The sequence below is a fragment of the Dufourea novaeangliae genome, unplaced genomic scaffold (assembly GCF_001272555.1).
Source record: "Dufourea novaeangliae isolate 0120121106 unplaced genomic scaffold, ASM127255v1 scaffold25, whole genome shotgun sequence".
Classification (NCBI taxonomy): Eukaryota; Metazoa; Arthropoda; class Insecta; order Hymenoptera; family Halictidae; genus Dufourea; species Dufourea novaeangliae.
The window spans coordinates 1,808,760-1,826,554 of NW_015373901.1; the positions used below are offsets into that span (position 1 = coordinate 1,808,760).

At 41.2% G+C, this 17,795-nt stretch overlaps 1 long non-coding RNA gene across 1 annotated transcript in view; it reads left to right on the forward strand.

The window, feature by feature from the left end:
- The window catches only part of LOC107193727, a 124,316-nt gene that overhangs the window by 63,977 nt on the left and 42,544 nt on the right, over positions 1–17,795 (forward strand). The window contains exon 2 of the long non-coding RNA XR_001516331.1: positions 3,283–3,333. This is a non-coding gene — a long non-coding RNA (uncharacterized LOC107193727). The remainder of the gene's footprint in view (positions 1–3,282; positions 3,334–17,795) is intronic.

Sequence of the window (17,795 nt, forward strand, 5' to 3'; positions counted from 1 at the left end):
CGTAAATGGCGGGTATTTTTGCCTGTGACCGCAATATGCGCTAATTTCATTCAGCCAACGCCAGTTGGTATTAATTTTCCACCATCCGCGACAGAATCAACCGTCCCTACATATAAATTCCGTCGCGGTTTGTTGCTCGGGTGTATACAGGATGTCCCAAAAAAATGGGTACAATCCGCAACATGGATATTCCTCATGCAAATAGAAATCGAAACGTCCTTCAGCGTTTTGTAATCTGAAGCTCCGATTGTTCCATCTTTTTGGGACACCCTGTATATGCGAATGGTGTTAATTTTATCCACGACCGTCTTTAGACCTTTCACGAGAAGCAGGCGTTACCCTCGTTTTATCCTCTTTCGCTAATTTCGTGCACGTCCACCGATGACAGCCTACAAATGATCTGTCGAGTCACCGGACTGACAAGAGAAGACGGTCTCGAATTCGGGTCACCAATTTTCATGGAACTTTTAGGACATGTAGTAGACTTCTCACTCTTATACAAATCACCCCTTATATCCCTGTATGATTCTCAAAGTCCAGATGTAGATGGCCATAAACTTTTGAGAAATTTCACATTCAAATTTGGAAATCATGACATGATTAAAAAAACTAACTACACTGGCCGATATTTCTATAACGTCACCATGTTTTTTGACGAATTCTTATAATTATGTCGTAACAATGAAAAATTTGTATTTAGTAGCAGTTTGGGATTAATTATAGAAAGTGTACTTATCTGTTTCAAAGAACGAATATAACATTTATTTTAAAAAAAGAACGAAAATATCATTCAACAGAAAACAAACTGAAAAATTACTATAAAGCCATTTGCTTTTTTCATAACTGAAGTTGAAATTAACCATTTCTTTTCACTATTTCTCTATTAATACTTAGTGTAACCTCCATTTTTTTTTAAATGAAAATACAAAAGCAGGTACGATGGAGCAATAAAATTGGTGATTTTGAAAATATCTATAAAAATGAAGATGATTTTATAGAAATTTCGGCTAGTGTATTTTCAAAGCACCACCAATTTCATTGCTCCATCGTATCTGTTTTTGTATATTAATTCAAAAAAATGCAGGTTACATTAAGCATTAATATAGAAATAGTGACAAACATTTGTTAATTTCAACTTTACTTACGTAATAAGCGAATGACTACAGAAATTTCACAGTTGCTTACTATTAAATTGTATTTTTGTTCTCTTTTAAAAATAAATGTTATATTTTATTTTTTGAAATCAATGTGTACACTTTCCTTAATTAATCCCAAAATGCTAATAAATACAAAGTTTTCGTTGGTATGAAATAATTATAAGAATACGTCAAAAAACATGGTTATTTTATAAAGATTTCGGTGAGTGCATATGTTATAAAGGAGTCCTTTTATCATTTGATTTACAGGTAAGACGATAGGTTGTATATATTCTTTTAATTATCAAAAGTTAGGGCAATTTTTTATATACTTAATAAAAGCATAGGTATACATATAGATTTTCAGATTAATTGCTTTCACATTGCTTATACAAAAAAATCCTAAAAAAAATCGATATTTATTACTATAAAAAAAGGTGATTCCCTCCTTAATAATCCCGTAGCGAGGGGTACACTTCGAGTCGCGATCTCGTTCCCTAGCGATCAGATCCACGCGCGAACGACTCGATTTATCCGCGTCGCGGAGTCAATTTCTATGGCGTTGCGGCCGCAACGGTTCCTCTGGCTAACGAGATGGCCACGCGTTGCTGCTCGATCATTAATATCCAGCGAGCCATAGGATGGAAAAATGTTGACTGGACTGGAGATATCCCATGGGCGAATTAGCATGTAGCCGGGTCTCCGCGATGATCGATGAACTCTCAGTTCCCCCCGTCGCGATACAGGTAACAGGAAGGGACGAAGCGGTGTTAATTATCAGGCTTCGCGTAATAAAACGTCTTCCGTTCTTCCGCCGTACCTTTTTTCCCCGCTTCGTTTTTCCGTGAGGTTTTATCGTTCGGCGAAAGATTTGTTTCCGCGGAAACTCGATCCTCTCCGTGATGTTCAAAGGGATCCTCCGTTCGGTTCGTACTTCTTCCCTCGAAGATCGAGTGAGTGATCGAGTTTGATCGATAAATCGTTGAAATGTCTTTGTCATAATATAAAAACAGTCGTAGGGTCATTGCAAGCTAAATCGATCACTTTTTGCACTCGCTATCTGAGATTTTGTTCAGAATGAAATATGTTGTAGTCCACGTGAAATTAGGGGGATTTAAGTCATCACTTTTCTGTTCCCGAATTTTTGTAAAAAATACAGACCGCTGAAATGTTTTATTTTTGCCTATTTTCGTGAAACAGCGATAGACTTAAGAACTTATATCTCGGAAACTTTATCGTATCGAGTTCGTTCTTCGATCATTTTAATCTAGAAGGATTGCCCTACTATAATAGTATTTTGTTATAGGAAAGATTAATTTTTTTATACCGAAAATTATGAACAAATCCTTTTTTCGCGATTTTCTCTTTGCGGGGCAAGGGGTGTTTAAATGTTAAGAAAATATGGTCATGTTCCGTGAAATCTTACCTGCAAAATGAGCTCTTCGGAAAGATGGAGCAATTAAAGTTAGCCTCGTAAGGAACTGGAAAAGTGACTGGTGTACTCTCGTTTCAGGCAAGTTCTCCGCAGCGCGCAGTGGAAGAAACTGCTCGTTTTTCTGTCGAAATCGTCGAACTTTTGATAGAAATAAGATAGAAGAATCTTTATCGAAGTTAAAGCTAAGATATTGTAGAGTCAGGAAAAGTCAGGGAAAAAGTATCACGCGCAAGTTTTTTGCCCTTCGAAATCTATGTCAAACCTGACATTTTTTAAAGAAATTGCAGATCTTCCACTATAATGTGTGGTTGAATTTTTCCTTGACCTGTTATACATCATTTCCTACAGATTTCGACAAGCTGATTTCAATCTGGCCGCAGAATATGTCTATCCTTTTAGCATTAAAAAAAAATGCGATTTAAGGGAAAAAAGTCGATAGGAATCATGATTATTTTAATTTACATGCTTTGATAACACTTTAATTTAAATTTACGTCGTTGTCAATACATGTATACGGACTAAATTTTGATTACAATTTAACTACAATTTCACTACAATATAACTATAGTTTGACTACAGTTTGACTACAATTTGACTACTTTAATTTTCATGGATTTTCTTTGAAACGATTCGATCGACTAAAATCTTCAACGCGTTTTTTCTGTCGAACGATGGAGGAACTGTATTAACGGATGGTTCTTTTATTTTCAGGTGCGAAGGTCCTAGGGGAATCGGTGTGGCGCCCGGGGTTGGACTTACTGGGTAAGAGTAATTCATTGAATCCCTATTAGAGTAAGCACCCACCGGTGAAACTCGCGGCCAAATGACACGCGCGTTCGCCTTTTTCCTTGTCGGCCGGCTTGCGTGCCGCCGCGACGTCGCCGTAGGAAAACGTAACTGTAATCTGTCGATGCCCCCGCGCGAAGGTAATTAACTTTCACATGGAAAAATCGGACGCGTGGTCGGAGCCACGTTCTCTCGATCGACCAGACCGTAGTTAAGGCAAGTACTACCACTTGTAATACACTCTCGTTCATTAGCGTCGGCGAATTTATCGAACAGGAATGGGAAACTCGAGGAGCAAATAACTCGTTACGAAATCATTGAGAATATCGAATGAAAAAAAAAAAAGACTTTGCAGTCGCATACAGGGTGTCCAGAAACATTAACAGCTTGACTGACACAGTGAAAAGGGCCGTATGTAGCCAGACATACCTTTTTACATTCTTTGAGGTGGCTTCCGCAAATTTTTAATAATTATACATTTAGTTGAAAATTTAACAGAGCATTCTTAAAAGCTGCAAATTTTTCCAATTTTTTCTTAAAAATTGTAAAAAAAATTACTTCTTTTTTCAATTAGGAAACAAATTTTTGTTCTTTCCATTTATTCGTAAATTTTTTTCCATTTAAGTATTTTTAAGTAGTAACTAGTTTGCTTCAGTAGGTACGGCAATTATTGTGATACAGAATATTGTTTTCTCAAGGTCATATTTTCTGATATTTCAAGGTCATCGTCGTCTTTTTAAATAGTATAACTTATTTTGATTAGTGTAACGTTATATCTAATGAAAAGGAAAACCCAATCGTATATAGTATATAGTATGGTAACCTTCAAATGACTGTCAGTGACTGTCCTAATAAATTGTGCCTGAAGATGTTAACCTTCCCGACAACAGTAGCTTCTACTTATTTCAGGTGAACCCTATAATATATTTTAAAACTAGCTACAGTTTTCCCATTTATTATTATTAAAGAAAACTCCCATAACCAACGGCGAATACGCCTGTCAAAGAGACGGGGTGGGGGGGGGGGGGGGTCCCTTGGACGGGGCTGCTGAAGGGCTCGGAAAATTTTCAATATCCCCGACCCCGGAATTTATGCCGGCTGTAGTAGTAGAACTAGTAGGTCCACAACCCCCACTTCCGTTCCTTCGGCAAATTCCTCGCCGAAAAAAAAAAATATATATATATATCGTCGAGTAAAACCCCGTCGAAACTTCCATTCGGGTTCCCGACGGCCTATAATCCACTTATAAGTTTTCCCTTTTCTTAGGAATCGGCCGCCGCCGTTGGGTCCCTCGGGGGTGGGGGGCTGGCAAATAGAATTCTTCTTTATGCGTGGCAGGAGCGCCGCCGCGTATCGGTGCAAATATTAGATGGCTCTTCTTGATGGCTTTTCAGAGACAACTCTGTCCTTTGTACGACGGGTTGGCGTGTGTATCCCCCGATCGAGGGAGGAAGGAGAAGGAGGTGGATAGGTATGGAACGCCTAGGACGTATCTGAAATTCCTGGCACGCCATTCGAGCTTGGGTTCCCTCCCCTTGACGGTAGTTTATCCCCGAAGAGGTTACTCTTCCACCCCACCCCTCCCCACCCCCTTTTTTTTATTTCTTCTGTTGGCGTATTCATGCGAGTTCTGGAGACACGCAATCGACGGGGTCGTGGGTGAGGACCCAAGTTCGTTGAAACGGGTCGGCGATAAGGAAATTTCGTGTCCCTTCCCTCATCCTTTCATCTTCCTACAGATACAAATGAAGCATTTTTTTGCTTTAAGTATCTGTAAAGATACAAAAATTAACTTGTAATGTATAGTTTGTTTGAAAAAAATGTAGCTTATTCCTAGACCTTTCCAATGATATAAATACCTGCTCCCTCGGTCGAAATTTTTAATGAAATTTAGGCGAGACAGAACAGCACTTCTTGAGCCATTTTTCGCGGTTTCGGTTAAGAACCCAGATCTCAGTCATGATAAGTCTGATTTAAAAAGTCCTTTTGGGATTAAATACAGCGAACAATATACTACTTACACCCACTCACAAACCATGATACCTATCTCAAAACAGAAATTACCAATTTTTGTCGCAGAATTTTCATTTCGGGTCAACAGTGTAGCGTGGTGTATACAATATGCTTAAATGAGGTGTGGTTTCTAAGGATTCAAAACACACCACCGGTAAGTACGGATACCATTTCTTCCATAAACGGCTCATGGAGACCCAAGAAAACCTACGATTGATCCCAACATCTCGGACCCAGAATGCTCCAGGTCCCGAAACGATCCTCCTCCAAAAAAGAAAATACTCGAACCCTCTCCAAAGGGGGTTCAAGTAGCCTCTTCAGAATCCTCAGTCTCTTCAACGGTAATCTCCCTCGAGTGATTCGTTCGATCTGCTGAAATACAAGAAGCTCGCTTTAGGTGTCCCTTGTTTCCAAACGGTGTGCGTGGCGGATTGGTATTCCGTGATCGTTGTCGCGTGTGAATTCGTTGACGCTACCTGCTGGGGTGTCAAGTACGCGCGCGCGCGCCTTCCTCGGGTGTTGTACGTGAAGCTACTGCGGAAACGGGGGTAGGATTGCGTTAGAGGTGGGAGAGATCTTCGATAGCAAACGCGTTGTTTCGTCACGTTCGACCTTTCCTGGACAGCGGACGATAGAGGCGGACGGTCTCCTAATGCGGGGCACATTGCGTGCCATTTTTACGCCGCGAAATCGCTACGTGGTCAATCAGGATCCGAGGGGCGTGACGCTGATATTAAAGCGAGAAACCGACCGTTGCCCTGTCGGGAATCCCTCGAGCCATTTAGACCGATCGAACGATTTATTTCTTCTCTTTCTTACGTTTACTGATTTCCTCGGGATCGAAATAAATAGTCTCATATATAAAGTCTCCCAAAATAGCTTGTACTCCCGGAAATGAGGGGTTCTTAGGATGTGATTTGAAACAAGTTTCTCCTTAGCAAAAATGTTATCCGAGGCTTTGTTAACGAGATAACACTAGGTTCACAGACATTTCTTATACTCCTATCTCTATGGACACGCGTTAACGAAAACGCACATTTTCTTTAAAAAACAACTTATTTTGTTTAATACTTAATTTACGATAGCATAAATTGTCGCGTATCCGTAGGGATAGGTATACCATATAAATAATTTCGAGATTAGAAGGCATTCGAGATGCCTCAAAATGACGGTGTCCCCTAAACCTAGTGTTACCGAAAAACCCTCCGACCAATCAGAGCGCGAGTAAGACAATGATAAGATAGATAGACTAACTTACAAAAATTACTTGACTTTTATTTAAATAATGAGCATTTGTATTGTTTATATAAATTACGTCTTAAAAGGATCGTTTTAGATACCTTTTCCGAACTACGCAAAAAAGAATTATTGAGAGTGTAATTATACAGTGTACTGTGCTTCTTATGTGAAATGGTAGGTTTACAAATGTTCTCAGTGCTTCGCGTAACATTTGTGTTTACAAGCGTTACAAGCTTTACGAAACTCTTGGTAACTCGATCTATGCTTTCCTCGATAGAGAGTTAGTATTTGAGGGAGAGGGATGGAAGGTGGGACGATAATCGACGTTCCACTGTACAATTTCGATTCGTTATTTTCTGGTGGCCCTTGTTAATTCGCCTGACTCGATCGCGATACGTGGCGCGGCACCACGCCGCCAGAAGGGGGGGAAATAAAATAAAAGGGCTCCGCGAGAAGTGACGCCGCAGGGACAGAGAGAAAATAACGAGCGAACCGTGAATAACCGCCGCCGATTTATTTACGACTCGTTTCACCTTACGTTCGCACGAGGGTCTTTTTTTTTTTTGTTCGTCCCTTTTTATTTCGTGTCCGCCACGCCGCGCCGTGGCACATCGATTCGCGGATTCAATTGGATGTGGGAACGGCACCTCGTATCTTTACGATCTTGCTTCCGAACGAGCGATGCCCGAGGAAATTATGATTGCCGTAATTTTCCTCGGTGTAACCGCTTGATTAAGGTAAAACGTTGGAATTGTACGTTTCTCCGGGGTTTGTACGTGCTCGCGAGTGGTTTTTTTTTTTTCGTCACTCGTGTATACTCTGCGAAGTAGTGCGAAGTGATTGATGTCAGGAAAAACATAATTATTACGTGCTTTGATTTTTTTTCAGCTTCATAGATTCGAAAGAAATTATTTCTTTTGGGGGTTAAGTGTGCAATTATGTACCTAATAGTTTTTACGAAATATTATTGCAGGTGATATTGTGTGACTTGATTAATTGGAATGTAGTACTACGTGCTCCGATTTCTGGTTGTTTTAAAAACGCAAGACATACTTTTCCAGTCACAGAATAGAATTCATTGAATCATTATTAGCCTGCGGATTTTTATACAAAATAACATTTTATAAAGTGATTCATGAAGACGAGAACAAAACTAGGAATTTATTTCTTCTCTTAAATATGTTATTGGATTAAGAATAAAAAAGAAACCAGATTGCATCTGATGAAAGCTTTGTAAAATGTAAATGCATAAAAATCTGCAGTCCAATCATTATGTATTTCACTAAATTATCATTAAATTACAATTAAATTATTAGTCCATTCCTTTACAGAAATACTCATCGACACTTTTTCACTGACCTAATATAACACAGATTCGTAATCTTTTTCCCCAACATTGTCAGTACTAACACGCAAACAGTACCACACAAACTCGTACGCCACTTCATTCAGGAAACGTATCGTTCACCGTTTTCATTCACAAACAGTAGCAACTACCGTGGCCCATTCATGTTTCCTCTAACGAATCACAATCCATTTGAATTCCCGTGTCTTTTCCTCCTGTGATTCTGGTCCCTGCTCGTAATCGTTTCAAAATTACCAACGCGGTAAAAGGGCCGCCCGGGAATGGCCTGGTACCGTAAAGCATAAGAATTGTAATTGAAGTAGTAACGGTGAATCAAGAGGGTAGGGGGGGGGGGCACAATAAACGAGGCAATAAAACGTCTAGGCGCAGTGTGCTTGTAAATCGTTGGTCCAAGGACCTCTGTGCCGCGTATACAGGGTGGACCACGAAACGTGATCATCTTACAAGGGAAGTTAGGTAACCCGAAAATTCCGATGTTTTTTAAACTTTGCAGATTTCTAGGGGACCTCAAAAGAAGTATACTGCAATTTTTCTTTTTGGCCCAATTTCAGTTCTTCAGGGTGAAAACATCCCTTGAAGGTAGATAGGTGTTTCCATATCTCCCTGTACATCTTTAAAACTATCGTAGATATAAAAAAATGGTTATAATAAAAATATTAATTATAGATTGTAATTAATAAAAGTGGGGGATGTTTTTATTTAAACAAAGAATTTTTATCAATTTTATCAAATTGATAAAAATTTTATCAAATTGACTAAAAACATTTGGAGCATGAAAAAATTCAACTTTACAAGAAAAATATAGGTGTGCAACACACTGTACCTACTTAAGGTTTTCTATGGAATTGTAAGAAACTTCATGTACACATATGTAACCACCAGGTCTGAAAGCGTTAATGTTTCTTTAGTTTAGAAGAAAAATAATTATTTGTTATATTGCTTGCCGAATTCGCCTCAATATCCGCTAAAAAATGGGCGTAAAGAAGCTATAAAATATTGTTTTAGCTATAAAATAAGTTTGTCTATAAAAAATTGAAAGTGACCTTAAAAATTCTGGAAAAAATGTGCTGACACGAAATTTGGTACAATTTATTCCTATTAGTACGAAATATTATCTCTCTTTAATTCTATGTTATACTAGTCAAAAAAAATTTTCGATCGAACCAGCTACCAGTAGAATGATCTAACTAAGCTGATCACATTTCGTGGTCCACCCTTTATACATACGTACAGAAGGAGGTGGTATTTTCGTCGTTCTTTCTATCGTCGTGGAACAATCGCCGGAACTCGTTAAAAGCCCTTACGTCTGTCAGTCGGCACGACGTAGGTACGTTAATAATGTACACTCTTCTGCATAATGACCGGCCTCGGTTCTTTTCTCCATCCGTTCGTACTCTGCGCTTATTTCAGGCCGCTCGACGACGAAATGTCAAACGTTGCCAAATCGTCCACGACCCCTTGCGCGTCCCGTTCGTCTGGAAATCGCTCGGTTTCCGAGGAATAAGTTGACGTGTTCTCGTACAACGGGGAAATTCCGTTTCACCGGCGGAAAGATAAACGGTGTAATCTACCTTGTTTATCTGTCGTGAGTGGACAATGATATAGTTTATTTGCAGAGAATCAGTTGTCGGTTATCCTTAGATCGCGAATGTTGATGGAAATTTGTATTTTTTTGTGAAATACGAGGGGTGTTTCGAAAGTTTTGGGAATTGCACTCTGGGTGATTAATGCAGTGGTGATGACTGGACTGCGGATGTTTATGCAAATTTTCAATTTTGGATAATGATATATGAACGACATAATTGAAGAGAATCTTTTTCTTGTACTAGAGGTTTTAGTATGTTAATAAGAATACGTAGGTACTAATTAATTTTACTATAATTACTGTTTTGTTACATTTTGCAATTAAAGGAACGTTATAAAAGCATAAACATCCGTGGTCTAGTAATGTCTACTGATTTTAGGTATAATTTTCCCAACGATGTTAGTCAATGCAGATCAGAACGATTTACCCAGTTGGCGAACACAGATATGTTTTTATCTGTTAATTGTGTAACTATGGAAGAAGTTGTACAGTTCTGAAGGAGCCACTATTTTCTTAAAAATTAATTTTAAACGGATTGCGCTGGGAATTACTCCCACGTCCAACTTATTCGCTTGATCAAACACCCAGCAACTATCAACTTTTGCCAGAATTGAAAAAACCTCTACGTGGTGCTTGATTTCAGGATTTAAATGACTTAACCCGCTCACTGACACAAACGACGTCCAATCACGCCTTAAAGACGGCTTAAAGGTGCCTTAAACCCACACTATCCGTAAAATGGGCGTCTTCAAGACGTCATGTGCTATCTGGGGTCACACATTCTCGACCAGAGCCCAGAAACACACAACAGAGTAACGTAACATTAGCATATTCGAGACATAATATAATTCACCGTCACCGTAACTTAGGCTGACAACGATTGCTCGGGAATTCATCGTTCCACAAATTCACCGGCGTGTGTTTGGTCAGGCTCGACGTGCGTAGCCGGTGCTTTCGGCCGTTGGAAATGATTTATTGGGCTCCAGCCCCGCGATATATGGCATCAGCGAATCGAGTTGTATCGGGTAACTCGATAACACTCGGGAACTCCTGATAGCTGGTGCCCGGATAACGTATACCGGGGCCGTGGCACTGTCACCGGCAACGCGGCCGACTCGCATCGATTCACCTGGATCGGGGGAACGCTTAGATATACCACACACACCGGTCCCCTGGATCTATCAACGGCAAGACCTCTTCAGAGTGAATCACGCGACTCCGTGTATACAGGGTGTCCGAGAAATGTCTCTCTTCCCGAAAATCAGGGGTTCCTGGGATGATTTGAAACAACTTTTTCCTTAGCGAAAATGTTATCCGAGGCTTTGTTAACGAGATATTAATCATTAACATTAGTCAGTAATTTTTAATACCTTGTCCTGTATACTCCAATAGATTTTTACTCAGTGTTCAACACACTTTCCAACAGCACCGTCAAATTTTTCACATTACAGTAAAATGAACTCAGGTTGACCTTCATATTTCGATAAAAAAACAAAATAGCAAAAAAACTAATTATTGCGCTATGATACCATATAACTTTTCTTCGAAGCATTTTTTATATAACTGGAGAGCTGAGAGTCGGTCACCGGTGACCGTCGCAACGGTGCATGTGTTACGTATAACCGGTCTCGGTGTACAGAGTTGGAAAAGAGCTTTCCGTGACAAGAACAGATAACCCGCTGAGTTAAGTTCTGAAAGAGAAGAGTCCCGCTAAATCCCAAGTATCCCGGTTCTTTTTTTTCTTCTTTTTTTCTTCTTCACGGAACCTATGTAATGTTGGGCTGACAATCTTAATGCTAGGTTACGTCGAGCATCCTAATAAGTGGCTCTCCGTTAATCCTACCAGCCAGCATTATTTGCAGTTACACCGGCCACTATCTAACCGTGAAACTGGCTGAGGTTTCCATGAGTTCTGTCTTACCTCTTGTATTTTCCGAACGACAATTGTTCAAAATATAATAATTATTTGTGCGTCGATCAGTTTGCCCGAAATATTGCACGGAGAGTGCCGTCTATAACTATGTTTCTCGAAGGACCACCCTTTCGGGACTATTAATTGAGCCACTGATAATTTTAAATAAACTTTATTTAACGTATAATTAAGGTTAATACTAGTTGGTCGAGTACTACAATGTCTAATAACTGCTACTTCTGCCTGTCGATTCGTAAAGTCAGGACACTGGTCCAGCCTCCCTTCCATTTCGCCCTAGGCGCGTTTTTCCTGGAGGGGACAGCACAGTGCCCTGTTTTGTCTTTTCGTTGCGAGAACTTTCCGGGGTCAATTGCCGAACGTACAAAGATCGTGGCGTGATCCAGGAAGTCTCCCAATCTGTTTGTTCATAGGACGGTCCGGCGTCGTCGTGGCGTCACCTGTAGTGATGGGTATCCGAGCTTTGCTGTTCGAGCTTGTTCGAACGAACTGATACTTCAAGCTTGTTCGAGCTACTCGAACGAGTTCGAGTGACAGATTTTTTTTCTCGGCGCGTAGAGATGTCATCTGGCCGCCGGCAATCGACCCTCGGGCCCTCGGGTTACAATGTAATACACGGAATGAATCACCCATGAATAAAAATTTAAACTTTTACTCCTTTCAGTGTACATTCTTAAAAATGTTATGAATAAACGTCAGAGATTCTCTGGATGAAAATAAGTCCAAACCCGACATAAATCGGACTATATTTAATAACATAGAATTCGTAGCCCTACTACTCCAACACGTTCGAACAGCTCGGTTACCCATCACCTGTAACCCGAAGCTGCCGAAAAAGTCCTCTGGTATAAATTCTGTTTACTCTAACGAAAATACATTGAACATTGTAATCAGTGCATGTATAAGATTGCTCATCCAACAGCTTCACAGTTTGTACTTAAAGAAAAAAGTACCGAATTCTCTTGGATATGGCAGATGCTTATTGTTACACCTAACACAATACAATCCCCATTATTTTTCAAGTATACCACGAGCCTCACTCTAGCTGTACTCTTCTGTTGTAGCACCCATCCAGTGCGAACACTGCCATCACTACAATAATCCATGCGATTCACGGAGTCCTGAAGGGATCTCCTCGTGCTCAAAATAATTACAGCCGATTCTGGGTTCGGTCGAAAGAGAGAGAAAGATAGAGAAAAAAAAAAGGGCTGTCGTAGCAGTTCACGCGGAAGTCGATCGTAAAGTCGTTACGCCGCTTCTCATGCATCATAACCACCAGAAGGGTGGGGGGAGAGCCCCCTTGACTCCCATGTGTGCGCGCACTAGTGCATGCATTCACATCGGAACCGATACGCCCGCGTACCCGCGGAGGCCGCAAGTCCCCCCCGTTAATTAAAGCTTCTTAGGACAGTCTGGAGTAGACGCACGGCCGTGTATGTAATTGTGCATTCCCCTGTTGGCAGCCTTGTCGGAGAGGCTTTGTTTTAAGGATGGTAGGGGAAGCAAAGGGCGAAGAGGTGGGGAGAGGCTGCGTGGGTCTCTGCACGCCCGCAAACAATGGCGGTCGACTACAATACAACCCTGTTTGTATTTCTGCTGCGCGAACCCTGCTTCGATATCATCTACGATCCTTCTCCCTGTCTCTCTCTCCCCCATCTATATTTCCATTCTGTCGGTTCTCCCTCTATCTCTGTTCTACGTTTCAGTAAGTTCCATCTCTGTCCGTTGCCGTTGGCTCTCCTCGTTCCCACTACTGAGTATCAAACGCGCAACTTCTATCCGACCATCTATCCCCGGACTCTTTGCTCGTTTCATTTCTTTTTTCTCCGGGCCACTGTCCCACACTCTGTGTCGTTTCCCATTCTTCCATCTCTCTCTCTGTTTCCACCCTTTGTCCCCGTTTCAACGCCCATCTTTATCCGTCTGCTGCTGTATTCCCCCTGTATTTCTCGCCCCTTCTACCAGCATCCTCTTTTTCGTCCGTTCGTCGCGACGATACCCGGTTTCGCCTTTTTGTCTTCGCGCTCGCTTTCTGTCCTTTTCGTTCTCTGTCCTCTGTGTTCTCCCGTTCTCCAGCCATCGTTTTCCCGTCCCCCCATTATCCCCACGGTTGCTTCTTCTCTTCAATTCAATCGTTCCCCGTCAGTTGGGTCTAGGTCCGACGCGAGCGATCGTTTCATCGGCCCGTTACCAGACCCCGAATCGCGAGAGTTCTTCGCGTCATTGGTCAAGGTCTGGATAGTGGAGGATAATGGCTCCATCTCCTTCTCCAAAACCTTTATCTTTCGTTCTCGCGAAACGGTCGTTAGCAACGCCATCTGGCCACGGGGTCCTGCGGTTTGGGAGATAAGGAGATGAACACTAGGCTTGAGCGTCCATGATATACCCTCTATTGTGATGGTCGGGGTCGGTTGAAAGTAAGACCGATCGATGTCGAGTGGCAAACGGAGGGCAGAGTTGATCGTTCCCCCGATATGAAGATGTTGGAACTGACCCCACGGTCTGTAGGTTCGCGGTATTCTCACATATGGTATCTTAACCCCTTGGCTTATCATATCATGTCAAATCTAGAATTAAAATTTAATTTAGAAGAAACTTTTAATCTGTCAAAAAAATTTAGAATTATTCACTTCAGTTTAGGAGGTGAATCGGTAATTATACAGAAGTGGGTCCGTCTCATCGATTTCAGTGACCTTGAAATATGTTGTCAAGGGCATGGTTCTGAACTTCTTCCTATACATATAACCCCTGCTTGGCCTTATTTTTCGAGATATTCACAAAAAACTGCTGCTACTGAAACCGACGCGTTCGTGGCAGAGTGGGCGACAGCATGGAACTATCGCTGATCTACTGTTTCTATAAGCAGATAGCATCGTAATAATCTTTCTTGAACTGTCTCTAACCAATTCCGATCAGAGTTGATTAGAGACAGCTCAAGAAAAAAAGTAATTCAGAGTTGGTTAGAGATAGTTCAAGGAATATCGATTTTCGAAATTGGTTAGAGACAGTTCAAGACGTGAGAGGCCCCCGTCAGGGGAGTCGACAAAGGATGCTAGTTTTTTTTTAATAATGTAGTTTCGTTTCGCTAATTTATTTGGTTAAAGCTAGTCCAAATTTAAGCGATACCTAGTCCATGTCAAAGTAAAAATGTTAAAAATATTTTTTACGAGTATCTCGAAATCTGAAGCCGAGCGGGGGTTATATATATATAGGGAAGAAAAGTTGTTCAGAACGATGACCTTGACAACATACTTCAAGGTCGCTGAAATCGAATTTGAAAAACTGCGGATACGCGAGCGATTGAATAGGCTTGTCTAGCGTGTCTGTCCATTGCACTCCGTTTCTACTTAATACCATGCCCAATGCACGCGTTTCAGATTATTTTTCAAAGTCGATTTTCTCGAAAACAAAGCCTCAAATGAGTAAAATTTATTCTATATTTTCAATTTCGAAAAATTGACTTCTCTATGAATTATTTCCGTTGCGTTGAATATCGAATCAGAATACAAATTAATTATATTACAGCGTTATTTATTATAGTACACTTTCCGCATACAGTTTAGTTACAGTTATCTGACATTAAGTTGATTAAAATGTAGCTGTTTATCGCGATCGATTGACATAGGAATATCCACGGATATTTATCGTACAGAAAAGTGTGCAACCTTGTTAATAATCCAAGACCCTCCATCCCCCCAGCCCTGACAGATCCGCAATTCCCCATGATTGGAGGAAAGATAACGACCCATATTTGTCTCCTCGACCGTGTTGATGTTTATCGAGTGCGCATTCGCTTGCTCCATCGTTTCCCCTATCCTCGATTCTGGATGGCGAATGCGCAACCCTCCGGATCTTTCTCATTAAATCACCTCCATTTGCAATCCTATAAGTTTTCTATAATAAAATACCTATACAGGGTGTCGACAATACACTTTTGTCAACGTTTTTCCCACTCTTCGAAACATCCCAAAAATTCAATTTCTGTGATGGAATTCAATTCTTTCAGCGAATTTTGTTTTATCGCCTCAATCAATTGAAATCAAAAGTTGCGAGTAAGCATTAAGGTCTGGGCCGGTGTATTATCATGATGCCAAATCTAGGTGTCATTCTTCCATAGGTTGGGTCGCTTTTTATAAACTGAATCACGTAACCGCTTCATGACACTCAAGTAATATTCTTTATTACTTGACTACTGAATCTCGACTATCTTCGAAAAGTCAAGTTCAAGTTCAAGAGAATGCTTTTTGTAACATCTGGATTGTCATGGAACGGTTAATTTCATTTTTCACACACAATTTAATGCAGATACGTTGCTCAATGAATTTCGACATTATGAAAATCGCCGCTCGTTGTAACCTCGGTTGACAAACTCAACTGCTGTTTATACACTATTTGACTGATCTGAAGTAGTATTATTGAAGTTGTATTTGTTGTACAGTATTCTACACAGTTGTAGTAAGTACATAAAAAAATAAAAATCCTGGCACTTTTTGATCAGGGTAGTATGTTAAATAATGGGGCCACGCAATTATTCATCGACATCGTGCGAAAGTGTCCGAGGGACGTCGAGGCATTTCATGACAAGTTGTCAAAAGCATTTTCCCCGGATGAGCACGAAATTAGAGGAACCGAAGAACGCAGAAGATCAGACGCAATCGATAGACATCAGCCTCCCGAGTAATCCCACGCGTTTCTTCTAGCTTCGGGGTTCTTGGAACATCGGGTCCGTGAATTTACCGCAACGGGACATACCGTCGAAGATAACGCCGAAATTCTTATTCTTATCCGCGTTGGTCGATCGGTATCAGGAAGAAATTTACCGGTGCCCCCCATTGTCTTCGCGGCTAAGCCTAAGTTTGGTGTGAACGCACCCTCAGGATTGCTCTTATCGGCATCGAAGCGACGGTGTGTGTCGGTCGTTTTCCAACCCCTTTGGCTTATCTCGCCGCTGCGAGAGACCCTCTTTAGCCGACGATTCTCTCTCGCGTCCTTTCCCCCTCCCCGTCCCTCTGACTGTGGAAACAATACCCCCCTCTTTTCTCCTAAAAAGGTATCAAAGTTTTTAGCGACGAGCAAAAAACGGTGTAAGGGTGGAGGGAGGAATAGCTTAGGAGGAAAACAGAAAGCTGGAGAACGCTTTATCCCCGAGACGGGCGATGACTGCTGCGTACGACGTACCCCCTCTTCCCTTGCCCACCTTCCCTCGTTCGATATCTCCATCCCGAACTCGTAAAACCCTGTTAGACGTACTCCACAACCCTGGTTCACGCACCGTGTGCCAGGTTTAAATGCCATTCCCCGCTACCCCGGTAGTTCGAACAAGTTTTCGCCCACCCCTGAACCTCTCGCGTTCCACCCACTTTCCATATCCCTTACGTTGCTTTCTTGCTCCCTTGTTCTTAGCGCTTAGACCCTCTCATGTAACCCCTTTTCCACACGATTTTCTTACTCTTTCATTTCGGAACCACCTCTAGCCTACCCTCATTTCGAACCACCCCTAGCCTACCCTCATTTCGAACCACCCTTAGACTTGCTTTGACTTCGATAACACGCTGTTGGGAGACATTTGGTATTCTTTGACGCAGATTATCGTTTTCTTGAGGTTTTTGGGGGAAATGAGCGGATGGTCTTTGCACTGTGTTTGGGTTTGAGTTGGGTAGAATTTTTTATTAGAATAATATGCAGTGAAAAGCAGTATCCAAGACCGTTGTTGTGACTTTGAAACAATTAATCAGATTAATTGATTGTTTATCAACTGTCTACTCATTCAAAAAGAAGTATCATTGTCATTATACAGGGTGAACCACGAATCGTGATCAGTAGAGATTACTCTGTTATTAGCAGTCCGATCGAAAATGTTTTATTGAAATGTATGATTTTGCTACTAGTAGTTCCTAAACATTAAAATTAATCTAATGGCCTCATTGAACATAATTAACAACAGTCTCCATGTTATTGGAATTTGTATGTACATCTGTAGTAGTCGTAAACTAATAAACCCTGCGGTCCACTAATGATATTTTAATAATTACCATTGAATATTAATATTAACTGTTCCTTCGAGACCACCCCTGTATGCGTTCTTCGTGAAATTGCTCTTTTTATCGTCTGATCGCGTTCATTTACCCGTCGTCCTCCGTGATTTCCCAGGAAACCGAGGACGAGATCTCCGTCACGGAGATCTAAAAATTAACGAGGCTACCGATACCATAACTTCCGACGCGACGACCGGAACGCGTGGGCGGAGAGTTCCGTTAAAATTAAAAGCAAATGTATCGCGGCGAACGCGAGAATTGGTCAGCAGG